Source organism: Nicotiana attenuata, unplaced genomic scaffold, assembly GCF_001879085.1.
Source record: "Nicotiana attenuata strain UT unplaced genomic scaffold, NIATTr2, whole genome shotgun sequence".
In the NCBI taxonomy this organism is placed as follows: domain Eukaryota; kingdom Viridiplantae; phylum Streptophyta; class Magnoliopsida; order Solanales; family Solanaceae; genus Nicotiana; species Nicotiana attenuata.
In genome coordinates, this window is record NW_017671241.1 from 151683 (window position 1) to 177803 (window position 26121).

At 35.4% G+C, this 26121-nt stretch overlaps 1 long non-coding RNA gene across 1 annotated transcript; it reads right to left on the reverse strand.

Moving 5' to 3' along the window:
• Positions 1–14122: 14122 nt before the first annotated feature.
• On the reverse strand, positions 14123–20945 carry LOC109206970. Its single transcript, XR_002064950.1, has 3 exons — positions 20874–20945; positions 20602–20701; positions 14123–14402 (listed from the first exon to the last, which is right to left on the reverse strand). It is a non-coding gene; the product is annotated as an uncharacterized LOC109206970 (long non-coding RNA).
• Between the last annotated feature and the right edge of the window lie 5176 nt (positions 20946–26121).

A 26121-nucleotide genomic window follows, 5' to 3' on the forward strand; every position in this document is an offset into this window, starting at 1 on the left:
CACGAGGTTCGGACCAAAATCAAATCACCCATTCACCCACGAGCCCAAATATATAATTATTTCCAGAATTTGACCCCAAAACGAGGTCTAAATCACAATCAATCAAAAAGCCCTAGTTCTACCCAAATCCCTAATTTTCTACCCTTATTCACATGATTTAGGCCTAGAAATCTAATGGGTGTTAATGGAAAATGAAGAAAACAAGTTAAAGATTACTTACCCAAAAAGTATTGATGAATAAATGCTTCAAAAATCGCCTAAGAGCTTTGGAGAAGAAGGGGTTTGTGAAATTTTGATAAAATCCCGTAAGTGTTCTGTTTTGGGTCTTTTAAAATCACTGGGCAAAATTGCCCTTCGCGATCGCGACATACCCTTCGCGTTCGCGATGGGTAAGGCTGATTAAGCCTTCGCGTTCGCGTAATTGGGCTCGTGTTTGCGGAGAAGGATCCCCTCGAGCCCTCGCGTTCGCGTCCAATGGGTCGCGTTCGCGTAGGGTAATTACCCCTCCCCCTGCCCAGGCCCACTTTGGCCTTCGCGTTCGCGTGACCAGGACCGCGTTCGCGAAGGTATAAACCCCCTTTGCTCCGCGTTCGCGACCTGAGCTACGCGTTCTGCGTAGAAGGATTTTCCCTCCACCAAAATTTGCACTTCGCGTTCGCGTAGGTACTCCCGCGAATGCGAAGAAGAATGCATCAGGAACCCAACAGCTGAAAAACCTGCAACATTTTCTAAGTCAAAAACTTCCCGAAACACATCCGAAACACACCCGAGCCCTCGGGGCTCCTAACCAAACATACGTACTAACTCAACACCATCATACGAACTTATCCGTACGATCAAATCTCCAAAATAACCTCAATAACAATGAATCAAACCTCAAAATCAAGAACTTTTTTTTTCAAACTTCATCAAGCATCAATTTAGCAATTTAGGTCCGAATCACGTCAAACGACGTCTATTTTTCACCAAATTTTACAGAAACATCTTAAATCATATATAAGACCTGTACCGGGCACCGGAACCAAAATACGGGCCCGATACCAACACGTTCTAATCAAATTTCATTTCAAATTACCTTAAACAATTTCTTTCAAAAATTCATTTCTCGGGCTTGGGACCTCGGAATTCGATTCCGGGCATACGCCCAAGTCCCATATTTTCCTACGCACCCTCCGGGACCATCAAATCACAGGTCCGTGTCCGTTTACCCAAAACATTGACCGAAGTTAAAATAACTCATTTTATAACCAAATTTTACTATTTTTCACAGATTTTCATATTTAAGCTTTCCGGCTACGCACCCGGACTGCGCACACAAATCGAGGTAACTCTAAATGAGGTTTTCAAGGCCTCAGAGTCATAGAATTTAATTTAAAACAAGTGATGACCGTTTGGGTCATCACATGATTGTACCTTTGTGAGCTCGTCACTACTTTTAGCCCAAGGTTAGTCCTGTTACTTATTGAGTACATTGGGTCGGTTGTACTCATAGTACACTTTGCACTTCATGTGCAGATCCAGGTACATCTGGACCCGGTGGTTGCTAGACTTGGAGTAGTATCGGCCTAGAGACTATTGAGGTAGCTGCTATGGCATCCGCGGACCTCGACTCTCCTTCTTTCCAGTTTATTTATCATCGTTTTATCTTTCTAGATAGTTGTATTAGAAGTTTTAACTATGTTGACACTTAGTAGCTCATGTACTCGCTGACACCCGGATTTTGGGGGATTTTGTAGTTGAGTCGCAGTTGTCTTACTAGTTATTTATGAGATTTATTTACTGTTAAACTTATTATATCATGCTTTCATTTTTAAATGCATAGTATTTTCGTGATTGTCGACTTGCCTAGTACTGTGATAGGCGTCATCACGATATGTTGAGATTTGGATCGTGACAATCCTCTTCTAGTAACTAAACTTTTCCTTGTTTTTATTTCTTTCCTTTGAACGACCAATGGTGACTGATCTGTGGGGCTAATCAAAATAAGTTCCCACCTTAATACTCATTGAGAGTAAATCTCACACTTCTAGGGTTTTTAAGAAAATTTTGTCTTTATTTTTAGTAAAACTGCTTTGTTAAATAGAGCTTACAGATAAAATAGGAAAATTTGTCTAAGTAGGAAACCTAATAGAACTAAAAAAAACTAACATAATACTGTAACTGGAAATAAAAGTTAAAACAAAATAGCATAAGTAATGTTGTTTCTGAATGGTTTCACGCTTTTTATATTATTTTCCAATAAAGGCATTTATAACATAGGCTAATCTCAGGCAAGGATGACGCTAAATTTTGATGAGCACAAAACAGGAGTATAAGTCAAATGCTTGCTAGTCAAATATACGTATATAGCTCCCATAATACATAGCATATAGAAAATAGAATACCTATGGGGATATGTTTCCTATTACAAGATTAAGCAAGAGACTTACCTTGCTCCTGAATTTGATAATCGGGTCAACACGTCTGTAACACCTCAAACCAATGCCAGCCGGTCTGAAACTAGCCAAACAACGTGCAAACTAATCAATACATACTCAAAACCCCGTAATTTAGCAATTAGGAACAATTCTCAACCACTACAAGAAAAGTCAACAAAGTTCACCCCGTGCCCACGCAACCGGATTACGAAACTTCTCGAAAATAAATATTATTCATAACTTATATAGTCCATATCTATAAAATCATCCAATTTCTTTCATTAATTGACTCTTAAGTCAGGAATTTACCATTTCTCAACCTTGGAGTTCAAAATCCTAATTTCTACAACTTAAATATGGATAAAAATGATAACCAACAAAAATAGTCATGGAAAAATATAAAATTAAGGTTATATACTCACCCCCTTTCGAAAAAGAGAAAAACTCTGTGAAAAACACCTCCAACCGAGCTCTAGAACTCAAAATATGCGCAAAATATTAAAAATACGCAATCTGCCAATTTAAAATACTGACCAGGTGATTTTTGTTCATCGCCTTTGCGAGACACCTTCGCCTTCTTGAAGAGAAATTTTTCGTGTCGACCGATCAACTAAAATTCCTTCTTCGCATTCGCGGGACCCTCCCGCATTAGCGAAGAACAAAAGTTCGCACCAGAAACCAGCAATTTTTTCCGACACTAAAATAAGCATAACTCTCTAAACGACCTCGGAATTCGATGATTCCATTTGCTATGGGTCTGAAATTATGACTAATAGTTTAATAAAAACACAATTTGGATCTTACTTGCTCAATGTGGTACCCTTTAGTCCCAAAGAAATGACGTCGAAGCACTAAATAAGAGTGTGACATAACCCAAACCCATCTGAAACTCATTAGAATCTAACCAAAACTTGCAGACAAGTCTAAAATCATCATACAAACCTGTTAGAACTTTTAAATATGAATCCAAGCTTGTTACGTCCAATATTTGACTGTGGTCAACTCAAATTCTTAAACTTAACTAGTATGAAACGTAAGTTTCCGAATCACTCTTAAACACCTCGGAATGGAACCAAATTTTACACACAAGTCCAATATGACAACAGGAACCTACACAAAGTCTCGGAATAGTAAACGGGATCCGATAACACCAATGTCTGCTCCAAGTCAAACTTTGAAAATTCAAAAACCTTCAAAATACAAACTTTTGACAATAAGCGATGAATCACTCCCGAGCTACCCGACACTCAATGCGAACATATTCCAAGTCCGAAATTACCTTACAAACCTATAGAAACCTTCAAATCCTAGTTTCGAGGTTATTTGCTTAAAAGTCAAACCTTGTTCAACTCTTCCAACTTAAGGCTTTCGAATTGAGAATCACTCTTGCAAAATAATCCCGAACTTCTTGAATATTGAAACCAACTATACACATAATTTATAATGCATTATATAAAGAGACTTAAGGTCTCAAACTGCCGAATGAAAATTCTAGAGTTCAAAATGACTGATCGGGTCTTTACAGACAGAGAAGCGCATGCTCAGCAGATAGCTGCTTCGCTGAAGGTATTCACCCCGTCCACCTCTTAGCCTTGAACTTGTTCCTCATGACCATGTCTTATCCTTAGATTTCAGTTTAGGTGTCTGGTCTAGTTGTCTCTTCTTTTATTTATTCTTGGTTGTTAAGTTGCAGTGTCATTAAAACAATCTTATTTGTAATATTTCTTTTGATTGGGCCAACATAACTGACACTACCTTATAATAACTATTTTTTGTTGGATCGCTATGCTTATGAGATGGTTAATGTCCTTAGATTGACGTTTGATGATCATGTTTTTCTTTCTGCTTGTATTGTAGGAAAAGTAGCCAAGAGTTTTGCATTACTTAGGCTATCTACTTTGTCTCTAAGTAGGGATGGTAGTGGGGCGGGACGGGGCGGGACGGGGCGGGGGCGGGGCGGGTTTGGACTAAACCCGCAAAACTTTCAACCCGCCCCGCCCCGCATAGCAAATTTTCTGTTTTCAGCCCGCCCCGCCTAGCACCCGCAAAACCCGCCCCGCCCCGCATAAGTTTTATTTTTCTTTTTTCTTTCATTTAAAAAATTAATCATTTTCATTCTTTTTTATTGATGGACTTGCTGTCATTGAAGGACAAATTTAAATTGTTATTAGGTACAATGTTCGTTATATTAAGTCAACAAAACCAAGTTTAATATAAATATACACACAAATTTATGTAAATATTAAAACTATAATTAAAAAAAATAACGTTTAGAATATTAAAAATCGACAAATTAGGTTTTCAACATTTTTAGTCGAAAAGACATCCTTCCAAATCACTGAAACGTAAAAGAAAACAACAGTTGTTTCATTCTATACTTCTAAATTTTGTGTTGCCTTTCAAATAAATGTAAAAAAAAAAAGGAAGTCCTTTTCTTCTTCTAGATTACTGAAGTTTTCTATAAAATATGTTATCGAATTATTTCTTGAAACCCAAATAGAGTTCTTGCTTTTAGTAATTAATTTCACTATATTTTTTAACAAGACTTTTGGAACAGTAAATCTAGTTTGCTTCTGTGTGACACTATTTTAACTCTGTTTAACTTATTAAAATACAATCCAAAGAATAGGAATATAACACAAAATTTCAATATAAAATACCATAAAATCACCATTCAATCATGTTATCCTTTTTCAGATTTCTTTTTTAATAGCTCAAACAGGCTAAGAATAGTTTAAACAAAAACATTAAGATCAGTTTACGGTCGTAGAAAATGAGTTGATAATCCCACAAAATAACACAAAAGATAGAAACAAAGAAACTGTTTATTAGAAAAAGACAAACAAAATTGGGTGAAGCATTTTAATTTTTAACATATTAATAAGAGCAAAAAAGAGAGCTGATTGCTTTAATGGTTTCAACCCACAAACCGCACCGCCCCGCTTGAAATTTTTACAAAAAGGCAATCAACCCGCCTCGCCCCATTGCCATCCCTATATCTAAGTTGTGCACTTTTGTGCTAAATCCAAAAGGGAGAAGAAGACAAGAGTGATTATTACATCTAAAAAGTTCCTTTTGAGTTGCCTAAAGTTGAACTTTACTTGTTTGTGTCTTATGTGTGCTTGTACATAAAATAACCCAAAATTATTATGTAACCTGATTCATGAGCATAATGTTTATCATCATCGAAAAAGAAGTATTTATTGAGATTTGTGTGTTCTGAAGATTGACAAAGCTTAGTAATGAATGTATGCTAATAACTAGGTACTCTAGATTGAGTGTGAATGACTCCTTTGTGCTACTAGAATTTGCTGCGATAAAAATTCCGGTACAAGTTATTTTAGGAGAAGAATATCTTTGATATATCTTCTCTAACTGACTGAGATAATTAAGAAGATCTTTATAATTATGATAAGGTCTAAGGTACAATTGATAGTGCATTTTTAGTGGAAAGGAGATCATACGAGATTGGACTCCTTCCTAATATAGGACTCTGAATTATTTGGTTACCCTAACTGCCTGGGTACAAGTGTATTGGTATATATTATTTACTTATTCCTTGCAAGAGAGACATTCACATACGCAGAAAGCTCGTACATCCAGTAAACAAGTAAATTCAAGCAAGTTCTCTTGAACTGCTTAATCACTATTGTTCTGAGAGTCTGTAAAGAACAAGACTGAAGAAGCACTTAGTCCTTTGCAGCTATTTGTACAACTTGAGTTCAGTCCTAGTTCAACTATATTAGGTTATTATTTGTAATATTATTTTTTTTGAAAATCACAATTATTAAACTCGTAGAACATTCATATTTCCAAGCCAGGGGGACTTGAAAGTGTGTGGCAATCGTAAGGCTGTTGAGGCAAAGGCTTAGGGTTAAGTCTTAGATTGCACGTATTGTAATCTGAATATTTTTTGGTTCATTTATTTTAGTAGATTGGAACTAAATCCTACGGGGTAGGTCGTAGTTTTTGTACCTTTTGAGTCGGATGATTTTTCACGTTAAATCTTTGTATTCTTTATTTATCCGCACTTTAGTTTACTATTCTTAAACTACATAACATAAAGAACCAACGGCCTTAGTCAAACTCTAGGGAGCAATACAAATACCAGATCTAGTTAAATTTACTATCGTTTGATTTTCTCTTTTCGATATTTATTTATTCAATTCGGTTTCAGAATTTGTTCGGCTTGTATAAAGAATTGTAAACTCCTTTTTATCTTTAATGGTCCAGTGAATGGCAGAACGAAAAAACCACGAAAAGAACGTCATCAATTTAAGAATACAGAACCAAAAATATAATAATAAAATATTTTTATAAAGTACATTTCAATGCAAACTCTGAACATAATTTCAAAGCACATAAATCACCACAATCTTCCTCAAATTTGTGTAGACACTTTAATATTATAGTATAAGTTATGTTCATAATCAAATTGGGTAGAAAAACATCACGCATCACTAAAATATTACTGTAGCTTATGACCAAGTGATACTTTCCTTTCACCAAAAAAAAAAAAGTAAACAAATGCATTAATGCACTCAGTGCATACTATAGATAATTTGAACGTGATTGGTTAAAAGAGCAAATTATACCAATATTTGTACTAAACAGACAAGCATCTCATATGCCATCGCAATACATTGCAAAATAAAGGAGTTAGGAAATTCACTTCAGCAAGGTTCAAAATAGAACTATTTACGTAAACCATTCGTCTAAGCCTAAGGGTAAAGGCAATAAAACTGAATACCTTTTATATTTATGTTAAAATCTAATATACGTATATTATGTATGTAAGTATGATATTTGATATTTTGATACTTCTTTTTAAATATCAAATACCATACTAAATACCAAAAATTTTAAGAACTTAAACCAAATATCGTATCGAATAGTGATATATCAAAACTTTCGATTCACATCGATAATTTGATATTCTACCAAATTAAACACACCCCTAAAAAAATTTAAAGGAATTTTTGATAGCCTTACAATTATACATAATTTCGCAAAAGCTTTTGATTTGGTGATAGCTAACTCGAGCTTCTCGAAAAAGGAGCATTTTGTCACCTTCTAGAGTATGGTTGCCGAGGCCCAAATTGACTACCTACTCTTTAGGAAGTGTGAGAGATTTATGCATGGACTGCAAGGTTATCTCGAGTGAGAATCTCACAACTCAATATACGCTCTTCGTAATAGACTTGGAGATTAAGAGGAAGAGGAAAAGGAGGTCTATGTATGGTCAACCAAAGATCAAGTGGGGAGCCTTCACTTAGGACTAATCTCATGAGTTAGGGGTGAAGTTTATGAAAATGGGGGTCTGGAGGGGTAGTGGGGACGTGAGTAATATGTGGCCATGACAGTAGATTGTATTAGGGAAGCGGTCAGAGAGGATTAGGGGTCTTGAAGGGTTACTCTGGTGGACACAGAGGGAACTAGTGGTGAATTAGAGAGATCCAAGGAAAAGTGAAAGCCAAAAAGGAGGCGTATTTGAAGCTAGTGGAGAGCAAAGATGAGGAGAAGAAGAGAACGAATAGGGAGAGGTATAAGACAGCAAAGAAAGAGGCAAAGTTGGCGGTTACGGTAGCAAATTCAGCATTACTTTGATGCTGATATGAAGAACTTGGGGACAAATGAGGAGACAAGAAGTTGTATAGGCTAGCAAAGGTGAGAGAGAGAAAGGCTCGTGACTTGGACCAAGTGAATTGCATAAGAAACGAGAAAGGTGAAGTATTGGTGGAAGAAGCCACATATTAGATAGAGATAGCAGACAATACTTCTATAAACTCTTGAATGAAGAGGGAGATAGGAAATATATGCTGGGGGATTTAGAGTACTTCGAGAGTCATCGAGATTTTGGATATTGTAGGTGTGTTGGGGCTATGCATAAGATAAGTAGAGGAATAGCGACCAAGTCAGACAAGATCCCTGTGAAATTTTGGAAGGACGAGGGCAGGCCAGGCTTAGAGTGTCTTACTAGGTGATTTAATGTCATTTTTAGGACGACCAAAATGCCTAAAGAATGAAAGTCGAATATTGACTTTGTTGTACGAAAACAAGGGTGATATTCAAAATTATAACAAATATAAAAGTATCAACCGCTAAGCCACACTATGAAAGTTTGGGAGAGGATGGTAGAGATTATGGTAAGGGGGAGTGTATCAATTTTTGAGAACCAGTTCAGATTCAATGATGGGGCGATCGACTATAGAAGTCATTCATATTGTAAGGCAATTGGTAGAGTAGTATATGCAGAGGAAGAGAGGCTTGCATATAGTGTTCATTGATCTAGAAAAATCTTATAACAATGTCCCAAGGGAGATTTTATGGAGATATTTGGAGGCTAAAAATGTACCTGTAGCATACACTAGGACGATTAAAAATATGTATGATAGAGCTACGACCCGAGTAAAGACATTAGGAGGAGACTCGGGATACTTCTCAGTTGTGATGGTGTTGCACTAGGGATCAGCTCTTAGCCCATTTTTATTTGTCTTAGTGATGGATGAATTGAAGCGACATATTCAAGGGAAGGTGACATAGTGCATGTTATCTGCAGATAACATAGTACTGATTGACGAGACCGCAAGGCAGAGTTAATGCTAGGCTGGAGGTTTGAAGACGGACCCTGGAGTCTAAAGGGTTCAGGCTGAGAAGGACTAAAATAGAATACTTGGAGTTCAAGTTTAGTGACATTACTCATGAGGCTGACATGAAAAATACACAAGTCATCCTTAAGAGAGGAAGTTTTAGTTATCTTGGTTCAGTAATCCAAGGTAATGGGGAGATTGACGATGATTTCACACATCATATTGGAGCAAGATGGATGAAAGTAGAGGCTTACATCAGGTGTCTTATGTGATAAGAATGCGCCACCACGACTTAAAGATAAGTTCTAGAAATAGTGGTTAGACCGACTATATTGTACGAAGCAAAGTGTCGGCCAGTCAAAAACTTTCATGTCCAGAAGATGAAAGTAGCGAAAATGAGGATGTTGAGATAGATGTGTAGGCACACAATGAGAGATAGGGTCAGAAATGAAGATATTCAGGACAAGGTAGGGCCGGCCCCTCTGATGGACAAAATGTGGGAAGCGAGGTTGAGATGATTCAGCATGTGAATAGAAGATGTACAGAATATCCGATGATGAGGTGTGAGATGTTGCCAATGGTAAAGGTATTGGCAAGGTAATTAGGCAGGACATGACAAATCTTCAGTTTATCGAGGACATGACTCTTGATAGGATGGTGTGAAGGTCAACAATTAGGGAAGAAGTTTAGAAGGTAGTCGAGCATTATTCCTTTCCATAGCTATAATTTTTGTATTATTCTAGTATTTTCTTATTTTAAGATTGCTACTACTACTTGATGTTGCTTCTTCTTTGGTTCTATTATTATTTTGTTGTTGTTACTGCTTCTTTTTTCTTGACTTCTTCATTACTGTATTTCCTTTTCTAAATTGTTGTATTTATGTTTGTCTTGAGCCGAGAGTCCATCGGAAACAACCTCTCTATCTGCACAAGGTACGGGTAAGGTGTACATATTACCGTCTCCGGTCCCCACTTATAAGATTACACTTAAAATGTTGTTGTTGTGGTTGTTACAGTTATACACAAATCTTTAGACGAAGATAGCAAAATTTTAAGTTTTGCTAAAGATCCGGAAACAAGTACAAATTTTTAAGAATGGTAATATAGGGTAAACCTCCATATCCTTACTTTTACTCAATTTTTAATGCACTAAGGGTTTTGACGCGAGAGAAGAAGATGAAGAAAAGGATTGTGTAAATCAATTAGTCAAACTGAACCCAAGGCTCCTTTGGAGAAGGAAGAGGAAGAGGAAATTTCCATGGAGGAAGAAGACAAGGAAGAGGCAGAGGATTTGGCTTCAAGCCAAGCAACCAAAATCAGAAATCATCTGGAGAGCTAACAATCAAACAATCAAATGGAACGACAATTACAAATCCCTTGCCAAATTTGTAGAAGGAACAATCATACAGCCGTGTCGTGCTACTACAGATGGAAATACTCCTATTAAGCACAATAAAGCACCAACCACCACAACGATCAATGAAGGAGCAAATAACAACTTGTATCACTATCAATTTCTCAGAGAGGAAATCTTCAACTTATAGGGTTTTGAGTGATTAGTGGCATTCTTCCATGAAGATATCATTTAATGATGGAGCTTTATGTTTGGTCTTCTCTTCGAAATGCTCTATGTTATCCTTAAACATAGTAGTAGATTCTAGCCTCTTAGTACGAAGTCGCTTTTGATAGTAGGGGCGGTTCTATGGCTAGGCCAGTGAGGCCATTGTCTTAGGTCCCAAACTTTGAATGCCCCAAATTTATATTAATTTTTTTATATTATTATTATTATTATATAATTTTTTAAAAATAATTATTATAAATAAAAGTTTTACAATATTTTTTTATTATTTAATTGAGGTTATTTTATACCATTAAGTTCATAAATTATGATAATTTTCTTCACTCATTAATTAGTATATTTGCTTTACTCTTTAATAGTAGTTTTATCCTTTTTATATAGGAACTAAGTTATATACATCGATAACATAAAGATTTTCTTTCACAATCTTCTCTGAAACTGCATGAACGCAAAAGCATTCATGCACCGATTTCTTTTTAGTGTATGTAATCCAACAAATCATAGTAGGTTACAATTTATTTTAGATATTCACCGATTAGTGCTACTTAATAAAATAAACTACCATTATCATTTAAATTGATTAGAAGGCGTAACAGTTTTGACATTGTCAATGCTCAAAACTTAAACTATTATGTTGAGTAACTTCATTCCTTTTTTTTTTGTTCGTGATGATAGCCAAATCAAAAATTTTACTTTGAGTTCCAGACTTCAACATTCAATAATTCACCACTTTATTCTTTGTACTCTTCTTTCTAGGTTTTATTTTTTTTTTTAAATTCGATATTTTTGTCTTAAATGATTAATTTGATGTTTAGAAACAAACTCTTTGCTAGTGTAAGGGTTTCTCAATATGGTTTCACCGTAGGCCACGAAATCCATTGAGCCGCCCCTGTTTGGCAGAGAGCTCGTAGGATTTAGCAAAGTCAACATGAGTATCTTTTTGTATCACAAAATGTGAATCCATATGATGTGCACGAGAAATTTTATTTTGGGCTAGACACAACCAACAATAGTTGTATAAGGGCACCTTTTGTTTTGACAAGTGTCCGTTGGGCCCCACCTTGCTGGCAAACTCTCTCTTCCACCTCATTCCTCAAATTGTGCTGGTTCTACGTTTGCACTTTGCAGTTTCGAACACGTAAATAAATTCATTAGGCGTGTAATTTCACTGAAATAATTTATGGCCAAAACCAACATGAGATAGCTTACGAATAATATGTTTCCTCCGTTTTAATTTATGTCAACCAATTTAATTGGGCATGGAATTTAAGAAAAGATATAAGACTTTTGAAACTGTGATGTAAAATGAGGCACATATATTTTATATGGATATAAATCAGGGAGAAATTCATAAATAGCCAGATTTATAAGTGGTCATTCAAAAATAGCCACAGTTTCAAAAGTCATTGAAATTTAGCTACTTTTCATGTAAAGATAAATCTGAACAAAAATATTGTTCAAAATCCGAAAAATACTCCAGCATAATATACTGAAACTCCAGTATATTATACTGGAGTTTGGAGTTCCAATATACTTTGCTGAAACTCCAGTATATTATACAGGACCCAGCAAAGTATATTGATCCAGCATAATATGTTGGAAGTTCATACACAGGTCCACCGAACTCCAGTATATTATGCTAGACCGGCTTTTTTGCAGCAAACTAATGGCTATTTTTCAATGACCTGACAAATGCTGCTATTTTTGAATGACCAGTCCGAAAACTGGCTAGCCCGTGCTATTTTGACTATAAATCATTGAATAAAAGTAAATTATTTTCAAATATAAAAAGTGGTCATTCTTTTTTGTACAGACAAAAAGAGAAATATGTTCACGTAAATTAAAATGGAGGGGTATAATAAATCAAATAGTAGGAAACAAGAAATTTTTGGGAAAAGATCTTCTTCCATCTCGCTTTGCATAACTTTTGACTTGAGAATGAATTTCGATAGTTTGACTAATATATTGTAGAGTACTATTTATTACTTGTAAAAGAAAAATAGTATTTCCTCCATCCCAAATTGTCTATCACTTTTCGCCCTTCGAGATATAATTAAGGTGAACTATATCCAATATTTTGAAATACATTATTTTTATCATATTGATATGAAAAAATTTGCAACTTATAATATTTTTTGTAATTTTTTTTAAATATTTCAATTTTAACATATTGAGTTTATCTAATCCAATTTAACGCTAAAATTATTCAAATTAACTCTCCAGAAGCAAAAATGAATATATTTGGGACAAAGTGAATAAAGTACAATTCAAAAACTAATTCGGACTTCAAAATAAATGAGCAAGTGTAAGCACACTTGTCCGCGCTCTACCCCCACTTGTCGTTGGCAAACTTCAAATAAATTAAATAAATAAATTTGCATTTGAAAAATTGTAGTGGTTAACTGGTTTTATACTTATTAGAATTCTTACATTATGAAATTTAAAAACTAATTAAAAAGCATAAATGAGGAAATTAGAAGACTGGAATCCTTATAAAATTTAGTCTTGTAGGTGTATTAGGAACAAAAATTCGAAAAACACTGGGGGAAAAAAGAGATATATAAAATTTAGATTAATATCAATCCCCAATTTTTATTTGAGTTTTGACAAATGAAGCAAGACTATGACAAGAGTAGGGGAGACAATTAGACAAATTAAAGAAGAGAAGAGCGTTGGAGAGAAAAAAAGAAAGGAACGAAATGGAGACAGTCAAATGTTGAAGGAGGGGAATTTGAGAAATAAAGAGGAAAGATAGAGTGTCCTGACAATTGGGGCCCTACAACACACTTGTCAAAAAATAGGGGGTGCCTCACACAACTATTGTTGGTTGTGCCTCACTCAGAATAAAGTTTCTCGATGTGCACCCTCCTCATCCCTGTCAAATCGTCTTGTTAACTATATAGTTTTAGTTGTGTAACGAAAGTTGCAAAAGAACAAATGGTATCTTTCACAACATAATTTTTTTTATTTGAATTAATTAATAGAAGATCCAACTGTAAATTTATTTTAACATGAAAAAATATTTTAACTAACAAGTAGAAAAAACTAGTTAAAAACAAAATTGTTGTAACAAGTGATCCTCATAAAAAATTCTCATGACAATAGGAGCAGCAAAATAGTAGGTTTAAGGGGGAAACTTATATTTAATGAAATATATAAATAAATAAAAAAAAATTAAAAAACAACTTTTGAATGTTATTATAGCATGTAATTACGTGTTTTGTAAATTGGATTGTACTAATCATCACTTAACTATATCTATCCCCACTAATAATCAAACAAGCTTGCAAGGTGGACAAAGGGGAAGACAATTAAAGAATTGGATATGAACACCCAACTCTCTGTTTCTTTCTTACGGCAGCTTAAGAATAAGAAACGTAAGAGACTTGAATTCAGATCACAGCAAAAACAAAAACAAAAAAACAAAAACAAAAACAAAAAACACTAGAAGAAAATTGCTTTTCATTTGCTAAATTTTGGCAGACAAAATTTTCTAGCATATGAGTTGGTGGGAGGTAGCAAAACATATAGTAAAAATTTTGAACAACGTAAGCACTTCAAGATGCAAATTAATGAGCCTTTAATACCATACTAAATGGGCATTAAATATTGTTATGCCCTTTTTTCTGATCAAGAAGATCAAATCATTAAAAGCACACACTTCAGCTGAATATTCCTAACTTGTTAACATCAATGGGTTTCATCTCTGCACTCATTGCCCACTACAAGATTCTATAACAAATCAAGCCACCACTTGTCTCTACTATTACTCGACTCATTTTTATGAGCAGCAGCAGATAAGATCTAGCTTTATGCCCTGCACCAACAAAGAACCAATTACTCTATGGCTAGTTATTATGGCTGGAAAAGAAAAGAACAAAAGAACATTTAAGACAATTCAGCTAAAGAAGAGATTATTGGTTATTTTGATTTCCTTGTGAGCAATATCTGCAGTGTTGTAAACATAGGTTAAAAATAGCACACATACTTTTACGGACATACATGCAAGCTCAATATTATATCAAGTAACAACAGATCCTTTTATATCATACCTAAAGTTAGAGCTGAATCCGCATAGTTGATAGATGATAATCCATTTTAAGGACTGCTTGCCTGAGAATTTTTAGGACTAAAAGATGGACTAAATGACCAACCAATTGCATCTAAAAGAATTGATCTCCTATACAGTTTGCTTGACATTGAATGTCTCGCTCTTGTTTGATATGTTCATTCAGTTCTAAGATAACAAGTATACCAAGTGGAAACTAGCTCATGGTAGTTGACCTAACCAGTGCCTCGTGGCAACATATAATTAACCTTATCCAAGGTCGTTGAAGTTAAAGCACTTCAAAAGCATGAAAGGGAAACGTGCAAGCATGACCAGAATGCTGCTACAAGAAAAGAGGAAAAGAAACAATTTCTTTTTTTTTTTTTCATTACAGTGGTTTCCGGACTTTCTTCTTATCGTCTTTTAAGGAACGCAAGAGCCTCAAATTGAATGCTCATTTTTGCGGTCACGCCGTGCCAATGAGTCTACCGTGGTGGGCCATACCTATCATATTGTGATATAGCTGCACCAAAGTTGATATTTCCTTACCGGCTTACCCAAGTCTAAACTGATTGTAGTGGCTCTAAACCTTGACTAGAAAATTGTTTCTATCTTTTCTAGGAATCTTTGTATAGTGTCCTAGGGCCAGAAATTGTTTTCTTTTTTAAGGCTCAAGCAAACGCACTTCAGACACGTCATGTTTAAGATGGTAGATCTCCTTTCTGGGAAGCATTTTCCCACATCAGAAGTCTCAACAAAATAAAAGACAACCAAAATGAGGATCAAATGGTAGGTGCAATGAATCATTCACAAATTGCAAAATAAATCTCGAGATAGGATAAATTTCCTTATGAGTTGGTCTTAATATGACTCCCGGTCGGTATCGAGTATATTTCCCTTCAATAAGGCTTCTAATAACAATGAAAACAACCTACTTCCCCCAAACAGACTACACCCCTAAAAATCATGTTACTAAGGTAATGATCGCTTAACCTCAAGGAATGACCAACCTTCCCCCAAGGTATGAGAAATTGTAATAACCCAACCGATCGTTTTGAGTTATAGCATCCCATTCTGTCATTTGAGACCTTGAGTAGCTTCATATAATGTATTATAACTTGCGAGTATGGTTAGTTTTGTTTTCCGAGAGGTTTGACAGCGGTTTGGAAGAGTAATTCTTAATTTGGAAGCTTTAAGTTGGAATAGTTGACCAAGATTTGACTTTTGAGTGAACGAGCTCGGATTGGTGATTTGAAGGTTCCAATAGGTTCCTATGATGATTTTGGACGTGTACGTATATTTGGTTTGGGCCTCGGGTGGCTTGGAAATGATTCTTACGCTTCTAGTTGAAAGTTGGAATTTACGAACTTAAAAGAGAATTTCATAATTTGGATTGATCTTTGATTCTTGGTTTTGATGTTGTTATTCGTGTTTTGAGTACTTTGGACAAGTTCGTGGAAGGTATACAGATTAGTTAGTGAGATTGGACGGAGTCCAGATGGGCTCGACTGAATTTCAAGGTGGTTTCGGATCATTTTGAGCCATTTTGGAATTGCTGGTTTCTAGTGTTAGTGAAGTGAATCATGATCGCGAGGCTTGTGCCATGATCATGTAGAAGGAACTTGGCAGGCGAAGTTTTGTTCTTCGCGGTCGCGAGGAGGAGGACCGTGATCGCAAAGTGTTGGCTTGTCCAGCATCGCGGTCGCACGGGTTTGTCCACGTTCGCGTAGAGGAGCTGGTCCGAGGGAGGTTAAGTGCACCATGGTCGTGAGGGTTTGACCGCAATCGTGTAGGGGGGTGGCTGATCATCGCGATCGCTTGAGGAGCATATGCGATCGCATAGAAGGAAATCTGGCCTGGAACAGTTTGTGCACCGCGATCGCGTGAATAGCAATCGTGATCGCGAAGAAGGAATTACTATCAGGGGTATTTTATGTCCAGAATTTTGAAAATTGCTCATTTTTCACTATTTTGAGTTTTGGAGAACAAGAAAATGCGATTTTTTGGAGATAGATTTCACCCATATCTTGAGGGTAAGTAATTTCTACTTGATTTTGATCATATATCTTGATTTCCCATGGATTTCTATACCTAAAACATAAAATTTCAAAGTGTAATTTGGGATTTTTTTTCCACAACTTAAGAGAATTTTGAGGTTTTGAACATCGATTTGGACGCGGATTTGAAAAATAATAACATATTTGGACTCATGGAGTTATGGGTCATTGAGATTTGATCTTGGTTTCGGGTTTTGACAATGTGGGCATGTGTTGATTTTTGGGATTTTGATTGAAGCTTTCGGATTGCTACTTTTAGCATTATTTGACTTTCCTAAATGATATTTGGTTAGGTTTTGGGCAATTGGAGGTAAATATCTTACTAAGCCTCGATTAAGGGAATGTTTTCTAAAAATAGAATTATTTGCTACGTGTTATGTGTTTTTAGGGTGACATATATGTGAGATAACGAGCATATATGCGGATACTGAGGTTATAGCATATTATAGGTAGAGTTTAGGCTTCTTTATGCCCGAATCGGATGTGTATTCTTCTTGACTTATGCTCTATTTGATTTTACGACTACGTGGGCATAATCATTCATGCTAGAGATCATGTTTTAACTTATGAAATTTTATTTGAGCCCGATAGACTTATTTTGAGATTGTTGACATACTTGATATGCATCGTGGTCGCACGTTATATTATAAACGTGCATCCATACTTGTTTTTCTTGTGATATACCTTAACTGTTGTATGACGCCTTGAGTTTCGATATTCATGTTAGAGATTATATTTAGGCTTTTGATGCTTAATTGGACATAACGATTATTTGGAGGATGGATTATAGGTTGGGGTCGTAGTCATACGATACACATAGGCACACTTCATGCCTAGAGATCATCTCTTGTACACATGCATACATTCCTGCATAGTTATTTCTCTGCACATGTGCATCGTACATGCTTATCACCTATTCATATACATACATCTCTATATGTGGTTCTCTCATATGAACTGAGACTATGGCACGCGAGTTGTCCGTGTAGTTGAGATGATTAGGGCACGAGGTTTCTGTCGTGCGGTTATTTTAGTATTGATATTGAGTATGACACGTGAATTGTCCATGCAAATTGGTATATTTAAGGCACATGAGTTGTCTGTGCGAGTGATATTATTATTGGCATGTGAGTTGTCTATGCAGCACGTGAGTTGTCCGTGGCTCCGTGCAGCATTTGGATATGGATCTGTCTCTTCGGAGCCAGGTGATCAACTATTGTACCTTGGGCCGTGTGAGCACAATGTGTGTATTGGTATTGATTCTGTGGAAAGGATTGAGTCTTCAGCATGTATTGACATCCTACACTCGTGTAGAAACATTCATACATAAATTGACATATGTACATTCATGCATGTTTCATATGCATGGAACTTGTTAGCGGATTGTTGAACACTTAGAGAGTGTCGGATTTGATGTATATATAGTCTTTATCATGCATTGACGCGTAGACTCATGTTGGATCATTCGTATAAATGCTATCGAAAAACTTCTGAGAAAATGGATCTTTATCATGCAAATCCCTTTGCGATCATGTAAAAGTACTTGAGTTAAATTATTTAGTGTACATTTCCTTGATATGCAGATTTGGTACATTTGTACATGCTTTGATCTGGTTACTTGAAAAGCATGCGTATTTACCTTCTTCTTGAATTGTGCACCTTATTGCTGATATCCAGTGTTTTGGAGAGCAAGAAGCGGAAAAAAGCGAGGAGGCCTCGCTTCACCGAAGCGAGAAGCGAGAAGCGAAGCGCGCGCTTTTTTCATGTGAAACGCAATTTAACACTAAATAAAAAAAATTAAATAGGCATAGATAAATGGCCAAGAACTCAATAAGAATAACATATTAAGCAAATGCTTCAATTCTTAAATCAAGAAGTAAAAAATAGATACTAAATAATAGATACAAAGTAAATAATCGAAACAGAACAGTGAAAGAACAGAAAAACAGAGCAATAAAAACTGAAAAAACAGTGTAGTCGAACAGAAGAACAGAGCATAAATTAGGGCACAAGAACAGAGCAATAAAAACTGAAACAATAGAAAGAAGAAGAGAAAAACAGAGCATAGAACAGAAGAACAGAGCATAAATTATGGCACAAGAACAGAACAATAAAAATTGAAAAAAATAGAAAGAAGAAGAGAAAACGGAGTCGAACGGTGAACTAAAGAAAATCAGAGGAAGAGAAGAGAAGAAGAGAGAAGAAGAAACTTACAGCTTGGTAGTCGTCGCTTGCAGCAGCAGAGTGTTTGCGTAAGTTTATTTGCAAACTGTGTATTTGCCAAATTTTAAAAAAAAAACCCTAGCAGATGCCTTACCCTCTCTTAAGCGCGCTTTTTCCATCGCCTCGCTTCTCGCTTATTAGGGTAAAGCGTGCGCTTTTTTATGTGAGTCGCTTTTTAGGGCAGAAAAGCGCAACGCCATCGCCTTGCATCGCTTCTGCGCTTTAAGCGAGAAGCGCACGTTTTTTATAACACTGCTGATATCTGATGTTATTTGGCTATTTCTTGGTTATTTCTCTATTATTGTATACGCTTGTGAGTTGTACAGGTTATATAAAGTGAGTATCTTTTGACTAAACCACGTCACTACTTCGTTGAAGTTAGTCTTGATACTTACTGAGTACATAGGGTCGACTGTATTCATACTATACATTTGCACCTTGCGTGCAGATTTTGGAGCTAAGCTGTTGTGGAAGACGAAGGTTAGCATTTAAGATGTACCAACATTCCAGTTGCAAGCTACTATTTTGTTCATGGTAGTTTGGGACTTGTATTTCTGTTTATGTTTATTCCAAATGTAAGTTTCTTCATATTAGTTTTGTACTCCTATTCTTAGTCGCTCATGACTTGTATTGTCAGTCCTTGGGATAGCTGTATTGGTTTTCGCATTTTTATTCCATTATTTATTTGGTGATTTCAGTTCAAGTTGTGAGATATGTTGGTAGGCTTACCTAGCGGGTTGAGTTAGGTGCCATCACGACTTGGTGAAATTTGGGTGTGACAGAAATAGCTATCAACATTTTCCAAACTTAAGCTCTTGGCACTACTGCAATTGGTTTAGGCTTGGATGTGAATCATGTGACTGATGTTAACTAATTTACAACAAGCCCTGATACGTTAAGCATGAACATGTGGACCAACCGAACTACTGGTAGACCAAGCATCATTGACATGACATCTGGTGAGTGCCATTACTGAAGTGGGAAAAAAAGTCTCAAGCTTTCTCATCAACATCTATAGGCTGTATAGTCAAGTGATCATGGACGCATTGACCCTTACAACATAACTCAACAGAAGAGCCCTAAGCTAAATAGTTAGAACCACCAACTAAAGGTCTGAATCCTGTGTTTTTTGGAACAGAAAACAACAAACCTTTCATCTATTGCGACAAAGAGTATTAAAGAGTCAAACCTCTTGTCCCATTACCCACCAAGGTCCAAAAACATCTTCCCACGTGAATGAGAAAGAAGTAAATATTCTTTCACAAGATAACAGTTAAAGGGCCATGGTATTCAAATTTCCTAGAGGCTCACCCTTGTAACAATAATCTGAATAATATTTCCATGACACTAACATTCTTGGAAACTTTTCTGCAAAATATGATTATTACGAACAAGGTACACATTGGTAATGCATATTGGATTAAACCAATTCACAGTTCAGGCGATCTGCATCTTCCAATAATGCATCCACAGTCCATAGACAAGATGCAAATCTATCTTCCCCAAAGGAAATAGCGAAAATAAGGCACGCGGAAATTTTGTCAGAGGAACCAGACCATAAATTATTAGAGCAATTAGCTAAGGCGCTAGAATGTAAATATTCAGTTAATGACAACTACATTTCCATGTCCTTAATTAACATATACACAAATATAAAATGAAAAAGTAAAAAGGTGAAAAACACATACCTAAATCTAATACCGCAATTTCATCTTGTTGGAAGGAGTATGGCCTAGTCTTTTTCGTGCGGAGGAATGAGTTCATCTTCTCAACAGCAACAACTAAATCCTATATAAGTATTTCAGCACTTTAGTGAGAGGGTGGGAGCCATAGAACATGAATACAATAGAACAAGAAAGATAAAACAGCACAAGGAAAATTTAAAAAAAGGAAGAAAAGCATTACAACAATTCAAAAAGCAATTTTGCCGGTCAAGGCGAAAATAAGTATAGCTACTTACAAATAAGATCTTCTACAAGGCTTAGAGGCAGTAGGGTAATTGCTGAAAGTAGGGTTTTCCTTCTGTATGTCTAGAAAATGGAAGGGCATTACTTTAAATGGAGTATCATGGATTATCCTGAATTTCATAAAGAGTATAGTTCTAATAGCTAAGAACCACGATGTAAATACAATGCAAGAAAAAAGTCGAATGGCAAGCAGTGACATTAGTATAAATACAGTATCTAATATTTAACTCAACTGGCCCATTACTTGACTCTACTCTAACATGTCCACACACAAATACTGTTACGCGGCGCCTTCCTGAGATTCCTTGGAAGGGCGACGTAAGGCTAGGCAACTGATGTCAGTGCAGTTGCTGTCCGCCAACTGAGGTCCCCTCCGTACGCTAGACGAGATTGCCAGTGCCGTACGGGAAAACCAATGTTAAGAGCAATTGAGAGAACAGAAGTGAGAATTCAGAATGAAAGAAAGCTTGATTGCATTAATGAAAGCTATTACAGAAAAGCAACGCGGTGTCGAGGGGGAGAGACACCAGTACAGAGAATTGCTTGCTTGCTAGAAAGTTTTGATTGCTTGATCCCCCCTAATAGTACTTAAAAAAAATAATCCAAAGTTACAAGACTAGACTTGACTAAGCTAGAGAAACATAATGGAAGTACATGAAATAAAACTACTCTATATTTACAATGAAAATGACTTAGTTTTCTATAAGGCAGCAGCAGGTCCGTTGTCAGCAGCAGTGTCTTTGGCATCACGGTCTGCGCGCGTGGCGTTGTCTGCGCGCACGGCGCTTTTGGCTTCTGCCTGCGACTTGGCGCTCGCGAGGGATATCGGTGGGGCGACAGAGGCACCTGCGCGCTTGTCACTTGGCGCGGCCAAGACCACGGGGCCGTCCGTGGCGCTAGGCATTGGGAGGTTCGCTAGGACGCCACGGGGCGCGCCCAAGGGGTCATGGGGCATGGCTGGAAAGCCGCCCATGACAAATATCATGCTCAGACGTCGACAGGTTCAGTTACCAAAAGTGTAATTGAGACCATATTTTTTATTGTTGGAAAGTAGGATAAAGGAATAGTTGTACTATGGATGTAAAATTAATTTTGTGAAAATTATTTTTATGAAGTTCGAATGCCATAACACCATTTTGAGACTGAGTATGAGGAAGGGATAAGTTCTTAGCTAGACTTTGCACTTAACGAGTGTGGCTCTAGAGATCGGATTTGTCATCACCTAAATCTTAGGATTTTGGAATTATGGGTAAGAGAATGGATCCACGTGTTTACATACAAGCCATAAATGTACGTTGAAAAGGATTTTGAAGAGTTTGAGCAACATACCTTTTCTTAATAGTTTAATAAATTGGGAAGTTATAAGTAATAGGACCGAGTTAGGTTTCCTCTTAGCATTGATGATTGTTGAATTTTCTTTAATTCTATCTGAATATTTTATTGCTTCCAGATACTTTTCTCAATATTATTAAAATATAGTAGTATATTGTTTCCAAATTGTTCTGAGAGCACGGAATTGTACTTATTAAAATTATTTTAAAAAAAAGTAGTTTAAAATATGAGGTCTAGTATATGATGACAAAGCAGATCAGACCATATATTACTTTTCGGTTGAAAAATAGAATTCGATCGAGGGCCTTACGAAAATAGCCTCTCTTCTCATCCGGGATAGGGGTAAGTTCTGCGTACACTCTACCCTCCCCAGATCTCACTTATAAAAATTTACTGGATTTTTGTTGTAGGAAAAAATTGTATTAGAAGCGTATAATGAATAAGATTATTATATGAAGTCGGATGTCTTAACACCGTTTTGAAAGTGACTATAAAGAAGAGGTTAAGAAGCACCCTATAGACGTGCACCGATAATGTAAAATTTTAAGAAGTATAAACATATATCGATAATGTAAAATTTTTAAGAAGTATAAACACTATTCTGCCTACTTTGAGCTGCATAACACTTAATTTACGGATGAGCGCTTCCTATCGAAACTTTTTTTATTTTCAGGAATAAAAGATAAGATTTCTGGTTAAGAGTTGAGAAACATTATCTATTTTATTCGGTGTTTTAAAAGCGTGGACATAAAACGAAACGTTTTACATAAGCCTTAGCGAGACGTAAGTCCCGAGGCACGGAGCATAAGCCCAATAGGTATTTAATTTTTAATATTTTATAAATTAATATAATTATAATAAATATTTATAAACAGGTAAAATTGCATAAAAATTAAAGAAAACTATATATATGTATGTTGTTCCATCCCCACAAAAAATTAATCAAAAGAATCTATTATAAGCTAATTAGAAGCACAATTAACTTGAGTCGAAAAGAATAAAATTTTCTATATGGAGGAACAAAAAGGATGACTAACCTATAATTTGCACTTATGAAGGGGAATGTAGTTCTCTTTGTATTTGTAAAAAAATTGAATATTTGTTGCTTTTGGGAGATATTAGCAGACAAGCGGTCAAGATAAAGAATTGGGAAAGACCATGAATTAAGGCTTCAATCAATAAAAAAGGTCTTGACTTTTAAATTTAATACAGTTCAGTTCCTTTTTCAAACTTTTGAGTAATTACCAAGTTGGTTTTTGAGAATTTGGGTATTATATGAAGGACTTATTCAACAATTTTTATTTTAATTTGAAAAGGTCTCTAGGGCTTATCTCTCACTACAAAAACGCATCTGAAACGCGCGGGCGAACGCCCCGAATTAATGGACGTATGTTTCTTGAGACTTCCGTCCCACACCATCGCCACGGAGCATTTTTGGTGTGCCTCGCCCCAAGTCTCGGCCCGAAAACGCGTTTTAAACCACTGATCCTATCGCAAACCTGGATGGTAAATGCATATAAGATTACATATACTAATTCACATACTGGTCCTCACTCCTTTGAGATAAAATGACAGCTCAATGTTTGTTTTGTCAATAATTTCTCACTCTTTTCCATTGCATCCTAAATATATTTCAACGTATAAAAACAATATTCCGTCTTAATGGATCTCAATTTCAATTTCTCGAATAAATTGCGAAACTGCATATGCTTGGATTGATCAAATAAAATAGAGCTTACATATATTGAAAGCGGTTATTAATTCAACATCACCATAGGTTTAAAACAGAAACAAAGTTTAGTGCTTTATCATCTTTTAATTAGAACTCTTTCACTATTAATTGTTTTCTTTTTGAAGTTTTAGATTATAATGTCAGTTTATATAAAAAAAACTGTTCCTTATAATTCGAGTTCATCGAAATTATCTACCAAAATCATCTTTTTTTAGTTTGTAACAACAAAAAAAACTTAACTATATCTATAACACTTAGAAGGTCATATAACCAAATTTATCAAACTTTTGATCGCCAAATACCTATTTTACCCCTCTAAATTATTAACTTTTATCCTTTTTTTTTTTTTTGCTTTTTCAATGTTTAAATTTTTTCTAGTTTTAATCAATATTATGAACTTACCTATAAAACAAAAATATTTTTCTAGCATATATAATGTCAAAATAATAATATAATTGAGCATAATATTCAAGAATATGTAATGTTTTATTTTAAATAATTATTTTCTATAGTACGTGCATGGAATATATATTTTAAAACTTTAATTTTCTTTCATTCTCAATTGTGTAAATTATTTTTTGAGTTTTTTGTTAATATCAAAATTATTATTACGAACAAATTGTTCTAATTAACTTTCTACTATGCCCAATATTTTATTATTCCAATATTGCATATGCTTAAATACTATTTTAATTTTTAATTTATTCCTAAACTCACCTTTAAACCTGCCGTATTGATTCCTCATATACGTTTGGAGTGACGTTGTTCAACAACTACCTAAATATGTAACCTTTCCCAAGCAATACATAATAAATAGGCACAGTCAATTGATGGTCATTCAACCAACAGAAATAAGCATGTAGTTGAACAAGTAAAGAAATACAAAAGCTAAATTATATTCAAACTTAACAAGAATTCATCCTCCAAAAGATCCCATCAAAACCCTAAATAACAAATTAGCTATTCCTAATAGTATGTAAAACTAAAATACTAAAATTCATAACTGTAACGACCCGACCGGTTGTTTTGAGCATTTGCATTTCGCTCGGTAGTTTACGGGCATGAGTAACCCGTATAATGTATTATGACTTATGTGAATCGTGGGTTTTGGTTTTCAGGTTATTCGGAATCGGTTTGGGAGAATGAATTTCATTGTTGAAGTTTTAAGTTGAAAGAGTATACCTAGTCTGACTTTTTTTGAATTTGACCCCAGAACGGAGTTTTAATGGTTCCATTAGGTTTGGATGGTGATTTTAGACTCGGGTATATGCTCGGATTAGCATTTGGATGTTTCTGGAAGGTTTCGGCACAAGTTGACAAAAATTAAAAATTTGAAGGTTTGGAAAGTTCATAAGTTTGAATGGAAGTTGTGTAGACATGTGATTTTTGACCCTCCCAAGATTTTTCATATTTTAGCACGTAAATATTTAATTTAGGCCTAATATAGTTATTTCGACTAATTTTAATTTTTTACTTTATTTTATTACAAGAAAACAAAAATTACAAAAAAATAGTTTCATTAATATTTTGTAGTCGTTTTTAATCTTGAAAAATACCAAAAAAAAATAGGTTTGTTTTAACGGTTAGTCTTATTTTAATAGTTATTTTATTTAAGTAGGATTAATTAGTAAATGATGTAGTATTTTTGGTCTTGTTCTAGAAGAATGAGTACGAAATTTGGGGCTAATTTTGTTTGGTCTTAATTGAAAAGGCTCAATTTCGGATAGCCCAAAACATTGAGCCCATACCCATTTTCTATTTGATAACCTAATTCCTACCCCTATAAATAATCCCAACTCCTAAAATAAAGGGACCTAGAGTCTAACTCTAAGCAAAATCGGCAGTGCTCCAAAAGAGATACAAAATCTTGAAAGAAAAGATTGAGCAAAAAATCTTTCAATCTCTAATACCTACACCAATCGGACGATCTTGCTGAGATTTTAAGATTGTTGGTGGTTATAATATACCCCACGACCTTTGGCACCGGTCAATTTACAATTTATTGGCCAAAATTGTTCAAATCGCCTTATCTTTACGGTCGTATTACTCTCACAAGTCTTCATTCCAAGAAAATCCTTCAGGATGTTAAAATTGTTCAAATCGCCTTAGAGTAGTGATCTTTGGTGGTCAAACACATCAAATCCCTTTGAATCCAATAGTCATTTCCATATTGGCAT